Source organism: Myotis myotis, unplaced genomic scaffold (genome assembly GCF_014108235.1).
Source record: "Myotis myotis isolate mMyoMyo1 unplaced genomic scaffold, mMyoMyo1.p scaffold_m19_p_12, whole genome shotgun sequence".
Taxonomy (NCBI): domain Eukaryota; kingdom Metazoa; phylum Chordata; class Mammalia; order Chiroptera; family Vespertilionidae; genus Myotis; species Myotis myotis.
Window position 1 is genome coordinate 48800742 of NW_023416316.1, and position 14542 is coordinate 48815283.

General features: G+C 41.4%; 1 protein-coding gene across 9 annotated transcripts in view; it reads left to right on the forward strand.

The window, feature by feature from the left end:
- Positions 1–14542, forward strand: part of KDM4C (lysine demethylase 4C) — a 335140-nt gene that overhangs the window by 286205 nt on the left and 34393 nt on the right. The window lies entirely within an intron of this gene.

The window sequence follows — 14542 nt, forward strand, 5'->3', positions numbered from 1 at the left end:
ACATGTCTAGACTTGAGGTGTGGGTTTCTGGAGGGCAGGGATTGTACAATATTATTTACTCGTATTTGCCCAGGACCAGTCAGTGTCTGGTGCATGTTACACACATACATGTTTATTGAGTTGAATGAGTGAATGAATGAATGAATGAACAGGTGAAACTCACTATGCCTGTTCTGGTTTTGGATTTGTGTTCAGGGCTGCTGAATGTTATGCAGGTTGTGCACTGCAGTATTCAGGGTGAGGGTGAGACCATTTCTGGGACGGAGTGATGTGAGAGCCCTTACTCCACCTTAGATTATGTAGTGCTTAATCTACACAACTATACACTCTGGCCTTCGGGGTTTATTTCATCTCTTCTAGAAGAAACAAAGAGAGCAACACAGTACAGCGAGAGGGGTGGTCATGCACATTGGAGGCCTCGCTGCCTGAGATGGGATAAACTAAGCGAAGCATGAGGCCCTGGGAGGGGTGATGGCAGTCTCAGTAAAGCGGAAATGTTGAAGAGAAGTTTAAAGATCAATTTCTTCTGCCTTGACCATCTCACTCAGGACAGTACCTATTTCTGGGGAAAGAGTGTTTACAACCAATAGCGTGTGAATTTAACTATAGTTGTTTACCTGTCCTGAGTGAGTGGAGTCTTTCCTCTGTTTTAAATGCTTAGAAATGTTACGACAATGTAGAGAGAGTTGCTGTGTTCCTCTTATCTTTCCAGTTCACCGTAATTGTTTTCAGTTGCCAGTGAGGAGGCTAAAGCGTTGTATCCAAGCTCAGCTTCACTAACTTGCTGCCTGTTGTTATTCCTGGGAGGCTTGGCCACAGACTAGTTGCAGCCTAACGTGCTTGTCCTATGTCTCTAGTAACCTCCTGTGAGCAGCCTGCCAAGTCATCATCATGGGCTTGGGGATCCGTGACCCACACAAGTCTCCCAATTTTTTTTTTTTTTTTTAACAATTCCAGCAACTTCCATGGGTGTCTTGAGAGATTCTTAATGTCTGTGGGTTGGGACTTACTCTATGGGTTGTTCCAGTGTTACCATGTTGCATCACTCTGGTGCTTTGCTATTTACAATGTCCAGTTAGTAGCATTACCTCATTAGATGTCACGGGGGGATGCATCTTGAGATGTAAATGAGGTCATGACCTCTGGAGTCAGAGCAGTTGATGTTCACACCTTGATTCTGCCAATGGGAACACACGTGCACCTTATGCAGGTTTCTGTCTGTGCCACAGCTTCCTGCCATACAAACAATGGCTGCGTACCTCCCCATGTGCTTTTAGACCACAGCACAGAGTAAGCTCTCAGACAATGGAAGTGGTATCACTGCTTTCCCTTTTTACGACGACCACTACTACTGCTGGTTTCGGTGCTATAATCCTGTGGGAACTGGGATAAGAAACCTAAATTCAGAGAAGCTCAGTTCCTTGCCCAAATAGATTCAGTTAATGAGTGGCAGGTGCTGGTATGTGAATGCATTCCAAACCTCAAACCTCGAATGGTGGGATCATACATTGCCATTTTAATATTCTAAAGTTCTGTGGTTACTGATGATTATATTGCCATTGCTATTAAAGAGATCCAGGTGTTTAATCAGGACCTTGTTCCTCTGAAGAAGCATGATGTGTGTGGTGGTTCAGTCAGTTTATGTTACTAATGTTCCATAAATGATGATGAAAAAGAAAATATTTAATGTTGAGGTGATTTAGAAACTACTCTCTATTCTTCCCTTTGAGCATGGTATGCTTTGTAAGGGCAGGGAAAACATCACATAATTTGTAACATCACATGTGGCAATTTTTTCTTATGAGGGAAGAATTTTAATGTTTGTAAATTGCCTCTGCAAAGTTCTCTAGTGGGAAGCACGATGAGCACAGGATTTCTGAAAATATATTCCCGCTAGCTCTTATTTACTCAGTATTCTTCAGTTAGACTCCAAGCATGGAGTCCTCCCCTAAATGTGTGACAGCAGCTCCAGGGAGGAGCATTGTGATTGCCTCTGTTGCATTCAACGTTCTTTCCTTTTCAAGCATAAAGAAGTCCAAATTTACTCACGTATTTCTCCTTGTGTAAACTTGAATGCTAGGGCATATGCTCCCGAGAGTCAGAACTATGGTTTGCCTACATCCTCAGCCATTGCTCTTTGGGAGTAATGAGCAATTGCTGAATCATAGCAGTGAGTACTATTAACACCAAGCTGACTTGGCACCCTAACCCTGTCTTTTTCCAGAATAGAGGATGCTTGTACAATTTGGGTGAAATGAAGTATAAAGCTATAGTTACTTCAATAGGACCTCCATTTTTACTCATTTTTTACCCCACCTTCCTTTTTTTTTGTTTCTTGCAGTTATTTGCATTTTGCATCAAAAAGACCATTTTAAGGCAAATTCTAGTTTTCCTTTAATACCATAAATTATTTTATTTTTAATATATTTTTAATGGACTTCAGAGAAGAAGGGACAGGGAGAGAGAGATAAAAACATCAATGATGAGAGAAAATCATTGATTGGCTGCCTCCTGCACGCCCCCTACTGGGGATCGAGCCCACAACCCAGGCATGTGCCCTTGACCGGAATCAAACCTGGGACCCTTCAGTCTGCAGGCCGACGCTGTATCCACTGAGCAAATCCAGCTAGGGCACAAATTATTTTAAATATACTGGCTTATTCAATGTTACTGAGCTTTGGGTGTAAAATATAATGGTGCACAATGTTATAAAAAATTCATGTACTCTTTCATTAAACAGTAAGCACATTCTGTAATTTAAAAAAAATACTATTTGAAAAAATAGGTAGCTTTCATATTCTTAAAGGTAGAAAGAAGTATGTAACGAAAGTTCACAGATAATCATTTTCATTTTAATCATCACAGGTCCACCATAGGGGTGTGCACATGTGCAGGAGAGTGGTAGGTCTCTCTTGACACAGAGCAGAAGAGATGAGAAGAAGCAGGAAAGCTAGTGGGGAGGTGATGCCCTGTTGCAGGTGATAGGAGAAGGGGAACTGGATTTCCAAGTGGCCATGTCAGGGGTGAGGAGAAGCACCTTGGTTCTAGAGCCCTGTTGGAGGTAGACTCACAGGCCTTAGTAACTAATCAGGTGTGGGAGGGGGAAGGGAAGTCTCCAAGAGACAACCAGATAATGAGAACTAATCACATGTGAGAGTTTTATCTGCTTTCAGTGTGGCCTTCTAATGCCAGTGAGCTTGCCGTGGCTTCAGAGGGTTGACCCATCCAGTGCAGCTATGCGATGATTCCATCCTTTCTTTCCCTTTTTATTTTACCTCCTTTAGTTTGGAGCTCAATCCCATGGCTTGAATATGTCCCCTTTTAGTTTCTCTTCCATACTTTTTAGAAAGAGAACCATAATTTAGCTCGCACTCATCTAACAATGATAAGAATGGTGCCATTTCCACAAACTCTCTTCCCGTCTCCAGATCTCGGCTTCTTTGTGTTTAGCCGGCAGTGGAATTGTTTTGGTGGTGGTTACTTTTCCTATAATGATTTAGATTTTGCTAACTTCCATTCTGTTTAGTAAAACTGATATGACCAACTATTCTCTGATCAGACTTGTGTATATTGATCTGCTATTTGTATGTGGGTTGTTTCTTCCACATAAGTTATTTTCCAGATACCCTGCTGAATTTGTACTGATATTGAAAAACAGAGAGAATTCTGATTAAAGCAAAGTCTGGGGTAAAAAATTCTTAGCAAGGATTAAGAAAAAAATATTATAGTGACTCAGGCATGAATCTGATCAATCTTTTTAAATTAAACATACATTTTAAAAAGAGAAGAAATCCTTCACCTTGTTATCAATAGAAGTGGTTTGTTGAGATCTCAATCCATTTGTGCCAGATAATGAAAGTTAAGGCCTGCCTTGCCTGGGAGGAAAATTTTTAGCACAGGCATTTTTGAATATTTACATCTGGAACCAGTCTTTTCCTTGCTTACTTTATCAGGTAAAGAATCAGGTAAAATTAGTGAAGATAGTGTTTTTCTAAATTTTATTGAGATAATTAAGTGCATCCCATTTTAAACTTCTGCACTCTATTTAATATGCCTTGTTTTCCTTTTTTACTTCCCCTCCTGTAGTGTTTTCCACAGGCGGGCTGGGTCAGGGACCCTAGAGCCTTTCTCCCCATGCTTCCTGTCAGTAGAACAGGCTTGAGTGGATCCGCAGCACATCCCCGTGCACTGGGCTCAGTTCCCGTTGGGGCCCATTGTTCTTGCCCTTTTAGTCAGTGTAGTTAGAGAGAGCCAGAGAGTCTCACTGTGGGCTGTCCTGCCTTCTGTGGGGTCTTGGCTGTTCCGTCACAGGCCTGGCTGTGGGGGACGCAGGAGAAGGTCCAGGACACTGTCCCCAGAAGGTTCTCACAGTAACCTCACAGCCCGGGCCAGAGGCTCTTCGACCTCCTTTGAGCCATCTTCAGCCACGCCTTCCACCCTTCCCTCTTTTCCCGATTCCTTTCAAAGCCTGGTGTCTTGGTATGGGTTTTTGTGCCAGTCCCCATCTGGGCACCAGCTGCAGCGGTCCAGGCCCATTTCTGATGCTACAGTGTTTCAAGGGGTATTGAATTTGTGGCAAGAGAAAACAGATGCCTCCATTGCAGATTCCAATGTTAATCAGCCAAGGATACAGAAACTGATCAGAATGTGGAGACCCCGCAGGCAGAGCAGAGGCGGAGTGCCCTGGGTGGCCCGGGGTTGGCTGCTACGGGATCTGAGTGGAAGCTGTGCTTTGCTACCATACTCTTGCTCTATATTAGGGGTTTACACCTTCATTCTGGAAAAATTTACTCTTAACCATCTAGGCCTTACCATTTAAGGAAAGTTTTGCAAGTAGTTGGCTCTTGCATCAGGCACAGGCCAAGGCCACATACCTATTTGGGAGCAGAAAGCAGTCAGTTCCCAGGTGACTCAGAATATTATCTTTGTCTTTAAATACAGCATTTCACCAGACTCTGATTTCTTATCCTTTAATCTGTTTGGAGAAAAAAATAATGTATTTCAAGTGTGTACTGTATTATAGTGTAACTAGAGGCCCGGTGTATGAATTTGTGCATGGGTGGGGTCCCCCGGTGTGGCCTACGGGGATTGGGCCGAAACTGGCAGTCCAATGCTTCCTGCCACTCCTGCCTATCCCAGCCCCACTGCACTTGCTGCGGGCTCCCACCCAGTCAGTCCTGATCAGGAGAGGCTCACACTGCGTCTGGTGCCTGATCCGAGGTGGGTCGGGGTGGGGGGAACTGGGATGCGATCGGCCTTCCGGGCCGGCGGTAGAACACCCTTGCCCACCTGGGATCCAGATCCGGATCCATCCTGCTGACGTTTACACTGGTTGTTGGGAGCCATCTGGCAGCCGCTTTTATATTGTTTCTTCCTTGCGGAGCGTCTAGGGAGGGGAAGTGGCCGCAGTGCCCAAGGCCTGCTTCCAGGAGGCCAGGGGCGCTGTCAGGATCATGCTGGCGGCACCAGTTCGTCAGTGCCTGACCCGTTCTCCGGAGATTAGACCTGCAGGACTACCGAGGGAGTGAGTGGCTGCTGCTGGGATGGTGGGCCACCTGGACGGGTCGTTTAGCCAAGCGGCACTCCCACTGTGGGAGCGCACTGATCACCAGGGGGCAGCTCCTGCATTGAGTGTCTGCCCCCTGATGGTCAGTGCGCTTCATAATGATCAGTTGATCGGTTGTTTGATCTCTTAAGCTTTTATATATATAGATATAAATGTAATAGACTAGAGGCCCAGTGCGCAAATTTGTGCACCAGTGGGGTCCCTCTGCCTGGCCTGTGGGATTGGGCCGAAACTGGCTCCCTGACATCCCCTGAGGGGTTCCAAATTATGAGAGGGAGCAGGCCAAGCCAAGAGACCCCACTGGTGCACAATCGGGGCTGGGGAGGGACGTGGGAGGTTGGACAACTGGGGAGAGGTTGAGGGAGGGCTCCAGGGCGTTCCTGGCCTGTCTCACTCAGTCCCAATTGGCCGGACCCCAGCAGCAAGCTGACCTACTGGTCAGAGTGTCTGCCCCCTGGTGGTCAGTGCATGTCATAGCAACTGGTTGACTAGTTGATTGTCTGCTCCCTGGTGGGCAGTGCACATCATACCGAGTAGTTGAGTGGCCTTAGCATATCATTATCATATTACACTTTGATTGGTTGAATGGATGACCGGACACTTAGCCTATTAGGCTGTTATTATATAGGGTATAATAATATAATATAAATGTGTAATATATTGTACAAAATGTAGACTGTCTTACTTTAACTTTTTATTCTGGCCTTGTAAAACTACAAATTCTGATTTTTAAACAAATATTTCAAGAAAAATCTGTGACTTGAGGCAGGTATTTGGCTTTATCACAAGAGACCCTCATCAGAATCAGGAGCCTCGGCAGAGCTGTACTTCCCACTGGGCTCTGTTATTCCCCTACAAAGGGATGTGGAGCCAGCAGACCTGGGGCTCCACTGTGAGGGCCACCTGCCTGAGGAATATTTACAAGGCACACTTGATACTCAGCAAGTTCAAGGACCACACATACGGAGGGAAATCTAGTCTTCCATTCCAAGCACAACTTACTTGGTTGCTTCTTCCTTCCCTCCCTCCCTCCCTCCCTCCCTCTTTTCTCTCTCTCTCTCTCTCTCTCTCTCTCTCTCTCTCTCTCCCTCCCTCGTAGAGAATGTGTGTTTCACTTTTTCATAGCATTACTATTTCTCAGTTCCCAGGACATTTTAAGATTTTCAGCAAATTATACTTCTTTTTTTAAAAAAATAATTAAGGCATGCATTATTGTCTGATAGCTTGTTAAGAAAACTAAGTGGTGACACTAATCCCATATTTTAACATTGGTGTTAGAGTCAAACACCATGAATACAGGGAGAAATATAAATGGAATGTATCAACAGACATACGACAGCAAAGGATATTTGACATCCCAACATCTTGTAAAGCATAAGAAACAGGATTTCCAATTCCTTCAGGTAGAAAACAGTAATTAGATGCTATAGTCATAGTGAAATCCATAGATACTGACAAAATGTAATAAAAGTATAACTTATTAAGATTGTTAACTGCAAGCAATAGAAAAGGCAATTAAGTAAGTTCCAACTTTTCTATCTGAAAGACCATTCTCTATGTCGACATTTTATGCCCATGCTCTATAAAGCTAATGTATAAAAGTCTAGATTAACTAGAAAGGCCTCCAGAGGCCTGTTGGCAGGCAGCCAGGCAGCCTGGGATACCCCAATTTCTTTGTCCTGCCCTCTCACATTTCTCACATGCAGATCAATCCTTCTTTTCTTTTCTGGTAAAATGGGCAGTTTCTTGATCACTCCTTATCTGAAGTTGGCTTCTTTTCATCCTGAGATATTATGCATCCTCTCGTCTTCTTGTCCCACACTAGGTGTAGCGGGACAGTGAATTTATAGAGTGGAATCCAAAGAAACACAAGAAATTCCTCTTTCTACATTCTTCAAAGAAAAATTCTCTTAATTTTTCTTTCAGCCATTTCTGGGTTGACCTAGCACCCAGCTTTTGCCTGAGCAGGAGGCAGGGAGAAGTGATCGCTCTTTGTGGGCCTCGGATACCCTCCTGAGTTATTTTCCCCATTTTGTGTTTCTCTCCTTGAGTACTAGGTAGACCTTCTAGTCAAGTTTGTCTGCCTTTTCCCATTCATCTGAGGAATTAGAAGAAAACAGAGAATTTGAAAACTCTTGTATTCAGTAACTTTTAGTTATACCTTAAAATTTGTTAACATATTCCTTTATCACATATTTGGAGTAAAACACAGCATCCTTACTAGAGACTGAGAAGTGGCTTTTGCTGAGGCTGTAGGGACCCAGAAATGAACCTTGGTGAAATGAGAGAACAGGGGGCTGCAGGCATGAAACCGGGAAAGAGGGGTGACAACTACAGAGTCTCAGTTCTTTCCTTTCCTCTCCTGCCTCTACAGGAACCCCACACACTTCTCTCCATCACAGCTCTAGGCCCATACATGCATTTAATTAACATTAGATAGACTGAAAGATGGCCATTACCTTCTTGGTCAGTAATGAACTGTAAAGACTGTGTTTTTTTCTCTTTGGGTTAACATGATGAGCTAGCTGGGCAGAATCTGCCCTCCTGCTGCTGCCATTGTGATGGTCAGGAGAAAGCTTTTGGCTGACTTTTCTTCCACTATTCCTTTGGTTATTTCTCCTGAAATTTTGAAAGAAACCAGGAAGCTTATGCTTGATCAATCTCTCTCTCTCTCTCACCTACATAAGTAGTGTGTCTGTATAGAACAGCCGTGGGCAAACTACGGCCCGCGGGCCGAATCTGGCCCATTTGAAATGAATAAAACTAAAAAAAAAAAAAAAAAAAAAAGACCGTACCCTTTTATGTAATGATGTTTACTTTGAATTTATATTAGTTCACACAAACACTCCATCCATGCTTTTGTTCCGGCCCTCTGGTCCAGTTTAAGAACCCATTGTGGCCCTCGAGTCAAAAAGTTTGCCCACCCCTGGTATAGAACCACTAAAGACCTGTTCCACCCTATTTTTCTTTCCTGTTCAAGGTGACCATTTCCTTTGTTGGTAGCAGTGTATCAATGTCGATAAAGTAAATGCAAGTAATAACATGTATAGTGCCTTTATAGTTTCTGTGCATTTTCATACATAATACATTATCTCATTTGGGCCTCACAGTAAGTAACCTTGTGTGGAGGTATTATGATTGTATTTATTTTTTATAGATGATGAAATGGAACTTCAAAGGGTTCAACAGTCATTAGAAGTTACAGAACTTCCAGGTCATTAGAGCCAGAGCACATAGCATTTAGACTGTGCTATTTTGGCATTTTTTCCAACTGGAGACTATGGCTTGGATTATCTTACATGGTTCATTATTTACCTGGGCTTCCTTCTTGGTGGCATAGAAAAACTGTTAAACCATTTAATTAGTCTGTTTTGCTTTGGGTTGACTTCCTTACAAAAATTTTGCATCTATTTTAGCTATTTTTATTCCATTCACAAACTTTAATTGAGATTCAAAAAACATTGTTGGCAAGAGTACCATATAGTAATACCCTATGCCCCTTGCTTCTCCTATTGAAAATGTCTCATTCAAGATAGTGAAACAAAATTGTTGTATTATCTTATAATTGAACAAATGCTTTCCCTCCTCATCTCCCCCAAATTGTAATTTCTTCAACATTTTTTCAAGATGGTTTGGAGTATTTTAGATGCTTTGCATTTTCAGATAAATTTTAGAATCAGTTTGTTAATTTCTACACATACACATAGAATTATTTAAATTATTGAGATTTTATGAAGTTATAGTTCTTCCCTAATTTCACTCTTGCTACACCAGAAGCTCGAGGGCTCCTGAAATATAAATACCAAGGCAGAGCTTCTTGGAGCAGGCATCCAGGGAAGACTCACCTGTTCTCCAGCAACTAAGGAGAGTGAATGTGTCTTAGGAACACACATCTGGTTCCGTCTTAGTAGTGGGATGCTGCCACAGCCCTCCAGCTCCACTAGTCTACCTGCTGTGAGCTTCCTCTCTGCTCTTTATGAAGCAAGTTTCTTATTCTTCAGAATAGAAAGTAGGAGGTGTTTACCTAGTGAGAGTTTTCCTACATTAACACAGGGAAGCACAGTTCTCCCATTCTAGTTCTCTTCACTTACCTCCCAAACAAGACCATGAGGTGAGCTCATGACTCAGATGGAAAAGAATTAGTTCCCCCCCCCCCCACTTTCTTGTGCAGTCTGTTATACTTCTACACATGTTAAAGTGAATAAGACCTAAGTCTGCTGGGAAACTGCTTACCACTATTTCCCACTTATTATATGTTTGCACGTAAAAACCCATGAGAAATAAAAGTACACGTGAACAAGCAGACATGTAGAAAATTAAATACTTGTGACATTTTTATGAGTGTGCATGTGCATTTGTCTGTAGGAGCAATTATTTCTTCACGAAGCCCCAGGGCTTTAGGTTTTTCTGGGTAGGAGATTTTTACCAGGCTCTTGTAATTTTATGAAGAAAGCTGTCATTATTACAGGACAGGTTTAGAGGAGTGACTCTGCTGCATTCATTTGGTAAAAGAACAGTTTGTATTAATGCATTTACTCAGATCCCTCTAGAAATTTTTATAAGATGGATACTTGAAAAGGTACAATAATACCTCAAAGGTTGTTAATTTGTAGAAGTAAGGGAGAAATAATGAAGTGGAGAAAGTGGAAGGGTCCTTGGCTACATGGAAATGTGCTTTTTTGTCTGTTCATGGGATAAGTTAACTTGGCTTTGTTTCTTCAGCTCCCGTGCTTTGTTGGCTCTGTGAGCCTCTGAGTAGACTGTTTTATTTGGATTTACGCCCTTCAGTAACATTATATAGATGGTTAACCCAGCCACGGATTTTCTCAAGATGACATCTCTGCCCATGGCACATCTTAGCAGATATTGGGTGACCCTCATTTACGGTGTAAACACAGATCAGTCTTGCAAAATCTTGGATAAGACTTTAGAAATCTTAGAGCATAGGATAAGAGCATAGGAATCTTCCTTCCTTCTACCACACAGGATCTTTCCCTCTAAACCCTCTCTATAGAGGTCATATTGAACTAACTGCTCTCTGTCAGAAATTCATTGGGATAAATTATATTTGAGAATATAGTACATATTCCAATCTCAGAACTTGTTAGATTCCTGTGTCAGTTACCCATTTCAGCTTCTATAAATTAACCTGTCACAGAGGTGTCTTCTTTGAGTTTCATTTCACCACCGTATCCTTTTATGGACAGTGTATACAAGCACCATTATCTAGATGATTGCTGTTAACAGATTGACTGCTGTACGTCTAAATATTTCAGATGATAATATATTTATAATTTAGTATCAAGAAATATTTGTGTTAGGGGATGAGAAAAAATTACAATTTCTTTCACTAAATTTCAGCTAGAATTGCACAATCCTGTCAGTTTTGAGTATGGGCAGCAATGGCACTAGCAGTTTCTGTGACCTGTTCGCAGTAGTAATCATGTCATCATTGTCACTAGGCATTAGTATTTAATACATTATTATAGAAGCATAGGTATTAAACCACAAATTTGGTGGGGTTTTTTTCAATATAATCTGTTTCTTTTGTAATCTTGTGTGCTTAATTTTATGCAGTTACAAACATCAGTCTGAGCCGGGGTTCACAGGCCCGCAGGTGACCACTCTGCTTGCAAATGGCCTTCCTGCTGCTGTGCATGTGGGCTTCCTGGCTCTTTCAGACCTGGCTCCGGTGTTCCCAGGGGTGAAGCCTTCTCTGGAAGACTCCTTCCTCCCCCTTCCTGGGCGCTCTTAATACCTACACTGAGGTCAGCCATGTCTGTCTGCCTTTCTGCCCATGAGCTTTTGAGAGACTGGACCCTCTCCCTCCTTTATTTTAAGCCTTTGCACCTAGCAGTGTGCCTCGCTTGTAATAAGCACCAGGAACTGCTTATTTAAATGCCATGTTCCCACTCCATGCCCATCCATGCATTGCTTTTCCTCTTTGCATTGTGTGCCTGCCAGTTCTTTCTTGGCTCTGGCTCAGAGTTTATTGCTGTAAAGTTCTTGTCAGGTAAGGAATGGTGATTTTTCCATCCTGTTTTGCCAGCACTGCTATAAATGTTCTGGAGTCAGCCTGTTGGATGTTGGCATGCCTTTGATGAGCCAGTATTAGGGACATATTTTTCTCCCTACTCAGGTTGTGATCATTGATGATTTGCCATCTTTTCTCTTAAGTGTGGAAATATATGTCAACATTGGTTAGAATCTTAGGAAAGTTAGAGAGCTTTGTAATAAGGGCCCATTTAATTTTTAAGCCCACCCTGATTGAAGGCAACATGGTATCAGTGGAGAGAAAACTCTTTTACATCTAAACAATTAGCTTTTATTATTGGTGTTGCCCTGTAGAGGTGGCTTAGTTTGATGGGAAGGACAGGTATAGCAATGAGTTTCAAAAAGACAATGAGGCTTTTTGTATGCGTGCGTGTTATTTTAAATGAGTATAGCCCCAAACCGGAGCATAAAATACCCATATTGTGGATTTGACCCCCAGCATACAGGAGGCAACTGATCGGTGTTTCTCTCTCACAATGATCTCTCTCTCTCTCTCTCTCTCTCTCTCTCTCTCTCTCTCTCTCTCTCTTTCTTTCTTTCTTTCTTTCTCCCACCTCACCTCTCTAAAATCAATAGAAAAATAATCTATTCATTTTATTATAACAACATTCATTTCTTAGGAATTAGTAATGATTATTAAGAACAAAATAAAAGTGCCTTTTTTGTTACATCCCATTTGGCCTCAATGTGAGATATAAGTCAGATGAAATTTTAAAATTAAATTTGTGCATCATTCCACTTTACAAAATGTTCATTTCCTCAAGTCCTTATATCATATTTACTGAACTGGAAGATACATATTGAAGATGGTCTTACTAAGTAATTTGGCTTCAGCTTTTTTTTTTTTTTTTTTAGCATCTCAGTTAAGTAGATCTAACTGTGGATTGGTTGCTATTTGAAGAATTAGAAACTTGCAAGGACTCTTGTATTTTATTAATTTTAGTGTTTTCAAGAATTATTAAAGAAATACATAATGACAGTACAGACAAGTACATAAAGAAACAAATGAGTACAATTCTATTACCTGGAGTTATACAGTTTAGTATATTTTTTCATAGTATTTATTTTATATATTATCTGTGTGTGTTACAAGCCATTACAATACTTAATGGCTTAAAGCAATGACAACTCTTTGGCTGGTGATTCTGTATGTCATAGTTTAGGCTGGGATCAGCGGGTGGTTCTTCTGTTCCAGGCTGGTTGCCTCATTCATCTATGGTCAGCTGCAGAACAGTTCTTTTCTTGGATGGATTCTCTCACATGTCTAGGGTCTTAGCTCTGGTCAATGTGATCTCTCATATGCCAGCAGAGTAACTTGAGTTTGTTCACATCACAGAATCTAGGACCCCCTTCGAGACAGCAGAAATGTACAAGGATTCTTGAGCAAAAGGCTTTGAGTTGGCATACTATTGCTTCTACTGTCTTCTATTGGCCAAAGCAGGCTAAGCTACAAGGCTACCCCAGATCAAAGGGTGGGGAAATAGACTTCAGCTCTTGATAGGTGGAGCTGCAAAGTCACATTGCAAGGATGTGGGAAAAGGGAAGCGTGAAGATTGGTGGGCATTTTTGCAACTTAACTGCAGTGTGTGTGTGTGCATGTCATGTGTATGCATATGTGGAAACCGAGAGCATATGCAATTATTTCTGCATTTTTCATCACGAGATAGGCTTCAAATCCTAGTGGCTATTTCAATACTGTGAGATACTTGGGACATGAAATGAATTTAAAAAATCTTTTTAAATATTTTTATTTATATATTTATATAAAGGGAGGGAGGGAGAGAGAGAGAAACATCAATGATGAGAGAAAGAATCATTGATCGGTTGCCTCCTGTATGCCCCCCACTTGGTATCCAGCCTGCAACCCAGGCATGTGCCCTGACCGGGAATGGAACCATGACCTCCTGGTTCATAGGCTGACACTCAGTCACTGAGCTACATTGGTCGGGCTTAAATGAATTTTTATATGAGAAGTTCCTTAGAATGTATGTAGAACAGAGGAGGTAGATACTCAATAAATCATAGTTTAAAAAGTAAGAAAAAGAAAATAAAAGTTCTTTAAGAAACTGCTTAAATACCATCAGTCTAATTTCTGGGTTGGTTTTATTTCTCCTCTGATTTCTTTCCACATTTACTCTCCTGGTTGATGATATTTGAGGCACTGGTAATGGGAGAGAACTTGTTTCTGGGCCCCATTTCAGCCTGTCACCAACTGGGAGACCTTGGAAAAGTCACTTGACTTTATATCTCAGTTACTTCATCTATTTAGTGAAAATAACTATTTCACAGAGTTGTTGGGGGAGAATTTAATTCTCATGTATATTGACATGTGTTGGAAACTCTAGATGTGTTATTATTTTTTAGGAGCTCTTTGAACATTTGTTTTGTAGAATTTCTAGAACACTTTTTTACTTAATATTTTTTTCATATCCCCAGCATCTGAAACTGACTGATTTTAGCTTTTCTTTGAAAGAAGTTGTGTTAAAAACAAATAAAAACAACAACAGGTATTTCTGCTTAGTGCATATTAAAGAAAATTTGACTTTCACAGTCTTAGCCTGCATACAGATCTTCGAAATACCATGGACATTTCTTTAATCTGATGGAGGCCCCTTGCATAAATCTGTCTTCCCTGATCAGAAATGACATTCTTAACATCAATAGACTCATGGGTTTTTCTGACAGGAAATACTTGTGAGGATGTATGATCAGTTATGGGGTGTGCCTATCAATAAATTTTTCTTACAAAAACAAATCAGAAATCCTATCAAAATATCACTATGAAAAAATCTATTTTCCTTAGTACTTCCCATAAAACGGTCATGCTTGAAGCTTATGAATATTTTTATTTAGATGAAGGCTCTATATTTAATACGTGTGCTGGCCATCTTTCCAACCAGTCAATTTGCATAAATTTCACGT